Genomic DNA, 5,730 nt, shown 5'->3' on the forward strand with positions numbered 1-5,730 from the left:
GACCGGCCAAATATAGACTGGGAAACAAGACAACACACTTTGTGCATTCGGAATCGAAGGCAGGGCGTCCCTCGCCGCATTTGCTACGATGGCCATTTGCTACTTTTGCAGAAGAGGCGACGACGACGACGACGACGACGACGACGACGACCGAAGGATAGGGTCTGAGATATGTGAGAAATACAGCTATAAAAAGTAATTCAGACTGCCTCGTCCCACCTTATGCTGTACCGCTTTGGCAAATGCTTTATCTGGCCATTCACCTTAATCACATCTGAGAGTAATTCTTAATAAAACGCCTGTCGCTAATTGTTCGTCATCACAGATACTGTTTGCTATACGGCCACGACGCGCAACTGATTTCCAAAATTCGTCTTCCTCCTGTGAGGATGGAACTTACGACTCTTGGTTTACTAGACCAGTGATCTGCCACTGAGCTAAAGAGTCGCGTCCTAGCGGTACTCTTGCGTACTTCGTCCTTACGGTCGTCTGCATCATCAGACTTCAGCTGACAACACTTCATATTACCGGCTAATATTTGCAGCTATGGCGACCCATTACTGCTTGGCTACACATTTGACAGGCAACCGATGTGCTCTCCAAACAACAACACTTGCTTTTCAGAACATGTATTTCACTCATGTCTACAAAATCACCTTCACCTTCAAATACAGTTTCCTTGCGACTGACAGAAGTAGGCAAAGTTTAAAGTTGCTATTTCCATTACATCACGTTAATCAGAAAAACGGTAATTTACATCTGCAGCGGAACAAAATTCCGTTCCGCCCAGCGTGGGGCTCGAACCCACGATCCTGGGATTAAGAATCTGACGCTCTACCGACTGAGCTAGCCGGCTGCCTCGGTGAATACGTGCCGGGTGCAAGTCACACAGTACTCGTTTCGGTTGGTTGGTCCCATACAGAAACTCTCCATGCTGCCTAATGTTTTCCTAACGTCACACTCGTCACGTACTTCACTTTTATTTCATAATAATTTCTGAGAGGTAAAGGAATTGCATGACAACATGCAGAGCTTGTGGCGTCAAAATTAACACACATACTTGATGTGACTCAAAAGCCGAACGAGTTACTTTCCGACGTTGTTTTAGATGTGCAAGTGTCAGTCAAAACTCGCGGTGACGGCACTCTGCCGACCATTTCGCTAGTTAACACCGGTCTTGTTGTGTGTGTTTCAAGCTCAAGAGCATCTCCAAGCAAAAAATGGTCGACAGTGACATTCAGACGGTTTCGTACTGCTCAATTGCTACATTAAAACGGTATGTTTCTTTTTCAGAACTGGAAAAACACGAGCGTGACAGCATTCGAACCTGTAATCTTCAGATCGGAAATCCGATGCCTGATACATTAGGCCACACGGTCACTGACGACCAACTAAAACTAGTATACGACTCATCTCGAAACGCTCACACCCCTGAGGAATTGTGTTTTCGTTCTACAGAGCCGCTGATCCTGGCTCTTTCACACCCATTCGTTACATTCAACCTTTTACGAGACCGACCAAATATAGACTGGGAAACAAGACCACATACTTTGTGCATTCGGAATCGAAGGCAGGGCGTCCCTCGCCTCATTTGCTACGATGGCCATTTGCTACTTCTGCAGAAGAGGAAGCGGTGACGACGACGACGACGACGACGACGACGACAGGCTCTGAGATATGTGAGAAATACATCTATAAAATGTAATTCAGACTGCCTCGTCCCACCTTATGCTGTACCGCTTTGGCAAATGCTTTATCTGCGCCATTCGCCTTAATCACATCTGAGAGTAAATCTTAATAAAACGCCTGTCGCTAATTGTTCGTCATCACACATACTGTTTGCTATACGGCCACGACGCGCAACTGATTTCCAAAATACGTCTTCCTCAAGTGAGGATGGATCTTACGACCCCTGGATTACTAGACCAGTGCTCTACCACCTTTTTTTTTTTTTCCACCGAGACTCGAAGTCGGGACCTTTGCCTTTCGCGGGCAAGTGCTCTACCAACTTTTTTTTTTTTTTTTTTTACTTTGGCATACATTCTTTCAAGTGGAGAAGATAACTGTATTGTAGACGATATACATTACTTACGCATCCCACAGAGTGCCTCAACCCTTCCGCCTGTCAGGGAATAACCAATAATAAAAACACGCCTAGGGTCACTGGGAAGTGTCAGCAGACATTTTTTCTCCAACAAACGTTGTTCCCCTACATATAAGGGAGACGAAGATATAAAGGAAATAAGAATGATGGAAATCTGAAAGTGAGCAAAGAAAATAACAAAATTCGGGTATATATGATGAAATGAGCATTTGGAGTCATTGGCTGGGAGGCCACTTACGGGGCAGGTCCGACCGCCTTGGTGCAGGTCTTATTACATTCGACGCCACATTGGGTGACTTGCGCGCCGGATGGGGATGAAATGATGATGAAGACTTCACAACACCTAATCCCCGAGCGGAAAAAATCCCCAACCCAGTCGGAAATCGAATCCGGGCCCCTAGGACGACAATCCGTCACGCAGAGCACTTTTTTTTTTCTTTCATCCCATCGTGCTGAACACTTTTTTTTTTTATCATACAGAAGGTTTTATTGAAGAATGATGCAAAAGTTAATTTTTTTCAGAAATTAATTTTAACGTTCATCATACTAAACACAAAATCTTTGCTATCAAATCATAGGAAAAAGAGAGACACCTGCAGTTATCACACTTAATGAAAACAAACCAAATAAGACAAAAACGATTTTGTTTCAGTTTTTCAAATATTTCTCACAAAGCAGAGAATGCATAAAAAAAAACAAGGCAGCCATGCGCAAAAAGTTGCCAATAAAGTGAACTAAAAAGGGCCATCTTGCTCGCCGCGGTCACATTGCTAGGCGGGCGGCCAGGAACGGGCGGTCGTCATTACATTGGACATCACCAGCCACCAATCGTTGGAGCGCCCGGGGCCGCTGCACACAGTCAGAGACTGTTTCTGTTACCATAGGGGAATCGTGGAAAGATCACATCTACAAGTTAATGTCTTCTCACACCCGGCACACCCCAGCTGGGTGGTGGGTCCATGAATGACGAACCCAAATAGTTCGCAAAAATGTTCCGGTAATCCTGTCTGTTCGTTAAGACCAGAAACTCGTCGATCATATAGTATCATAAATCGAGGACGTCTTTGTCTCCATCGCGGTATATGTAGTGTATCGCCATTCCTCGTACCCAATTAACCGCATTCATTCGGGCCATAGGGAAATAGACAGCGTCGGGATGAAAGAGTTCTTGGGGTAAAATCGAAACGTAGGGGCGGCGGAGCAGGAAAGCCAGGATCTGGCGGATCAGTTTCCAGCACTCACGCGCGGGGCCACAGTTCAGTCTATGTTCGTCCGTGTCTAACGTCGTGCAACGGGGGCACACAGGGTCGTCAATTAGGTGAATGGCATGCAGCCGTTGTCGGGTTGGAAGTTTCTCGTTAACGACCACATACCACGTCGACCGCACGAAAGTAGACAGGAACGGCGCGTGGATGGCTCGCCATACCCGTGGCCAGTCGACCGTAGGGTGGCGCCGTACAATGTCGTTATCCGGAGTCCAGTGCTGGAGAGCACTATAATAAGTCTTCGCTGTCGGATTCCGTGTCTCCGATATAACCCGCAACACATAGCTATGCTCTACGAAAAACGTTCTAATATGTGACAGCGAGGGCGATAAATGTCCAACTGGTACCGGTGGGTACAGCGTACGTGGGGCCACTTCTTCAATCAGTAGGCCGGGGAGACTGGCTGTTGGTGAAAGCCAGAGTCGCCTCATGGAACGGAGATACAGTGCCAGCGCTCTGTGCTTGACGTGAGTGAGTCCAACACCGCCTTTGTCGAAGGGTAAAGCAAGCGTAACAAAACGGATCTTGAAAACTGCACCATCGTTCACCACGTATCCAAACACTGCCTGTATCCTGGAAGCCATCGTGTCCGTTATCGGCAGTACATGGGCGTAATGGTTAAGGTGAGAAGCCATGTACACATTGACGTATTGGGCGCGTTGCAAAATGTTCAATGATCTGAATTTATTGAGACGAGCCTCTAAACGGAGTCGTCGTAAGACCATACGATACGTAAAGGCCGCCGTGCGTTGTATTTGTCGATGGAGTGATATCCCTAAACACTTGAGCATCGGGACCTCTGTCAGAGGTACGGTCAGACCTGCAGGCATTCCTCGTCCTACCTCCATGTAGCGTGATTTCCGAAGGTTGAGCACACTGCCTGCCACCGCCCCATACTGGTGGAGCCAGGAAAACGCCGTGTGTAATTCGTCACCAGACCGTGCTAAGAACATCACAACGTCGGCGTATGCACCACATCGAAAGGTTACGGAACGGAGGGTAAGTCCTTCTAAGCGTCGCCGTAGTCCGTGAAGAGCTGGTTCGAGGGCAACGGCGAAGAGCATGGCAGAAAGAGGACAACCCTGCCGGACGGACCTGTTGACACGGACGCGGGCGGACCGACAGCCGTTGATCATAATCCTCGTGACAGCCCCATGGATCAATCGAAGCACAACAGACGTCGTCAGACGCGGGACACCGATGTGTTCCATAACAGCACGCAGGAAACCATGGTTAACGCGGTCGAAAGCATGGTCGAAGTCCAGCGCAACAAGAGCGCCTTGGAGGCGGCAAGTTTGCATGAGCGTCACCACGTCTCTATAGGTGCTTAAAGTCGTAAACACATTAGTGTCGCCCCCGAGGCAGGTTTGATCAGTGTGAATGGCCACCATTACCGTAGGTTTGAGCCTCTCACGGAGCATGCGTGTCAACAGCTTATAGTCAGTGTTTAGCATTGTCAACGGGCGAAAATCAAGAGGGCGACGGCCTCCGCCGGGTTTGGGCACAGGGATCAAGAGACCCTCAGTAAAGTTAGATGGTGCCTGAAAATCGGCGTCCAGGAGTTCACTGTACATCCTGACCCACATTGGGCCCATGAGATCAAAGAACCGCTTGTAAAATTCAAGAGGGAGGCCGTCAGTGCCAGGCGTTTTGTTGGGAGAGCCACGCAACAGAGCCTCTCGCAGTTCTTCCAAAATCACCGCCGACAAGAGCGTAGCATCATCTTGTAGGTTCCGAGAGACTGGTAGGTCAGATAGGACTTCCCTGACCCCTACATTCATCTACATGTCTACATCTACATCTACATGACTACTCTGCAATTCACATTTAAGTGCTTGGCAGAGGGTTCATCGAACCACAATCATACTATCTCTCTACTATTCCACTCCCGAACAGCGAGCGGGAAAAACGAACACCTAAACCTTTCTGTTCGAGCTCTGATTTCTCTTATTTTATTTTGATGATCATTCCTACCTATGTAGGTTGGGCTCAACAAAATATTTTCGCATTCGGAAGAGAAAGTTGGTGACTGAAATTTCGTAAAAAGGTCTCGCCGCGACGAAAAACGTCTATGCTGTAATGACTTCCATCCCAACTCGTGTATCATATCTGCCACACTCTCTCCCCTATAACGCGATAATACAAAACGAGCTGCCCTTCTTTGCACCCTCTCGATGTCCTCCGTCAATCCCACCTGGTAAGGATCCCACACCGCGCAGCAATATTCTAACAGAGGACGAACGAGTGTAGTGTAAGCTGTCTCTTTAGTGGACTTGTTGCATCTTCTAAGTGTCCTGCCAATGAAACGCAACCTTTGGCTCGCCTTCCCGACAATATTATCTATGTGGTCCTTCCAACTGA

General features: G+C 47.9%; 1 non-coding gene across 1 annotated transcript; it reads right to left on the reverse strand.

The window, feature by feature from the left end:
• Nucleotides 1–783: 783 nt before the first annotated feature.
• Nucleotides 784–856, reverse strand: Trnak-cuu (transfer RNA lysine (anticodon CUU)). Its single transcript has one exon. It is a non-coding gene; the product is annotated as a tRNA-Lys (tRNA).
• Nucleotides 857–5,730: the final 4,874 nt, after the last annotated feature.

Source organism: Schistocerca gregaria, chromosome 10 (genome assembly GCF_023897955.1).
Source record: "Schistocerca gregaria isolate iqSchGreg1 chromosome 10, iqSchGreg1.2, whole genome shotgun sequence".
Taxonomy (NCBI): Eukaryota; Metazoa; Arthropoda; class Insecta; order Orthoptera; family Acrididae; genus Schistocerca; species Schistocerca gregaria.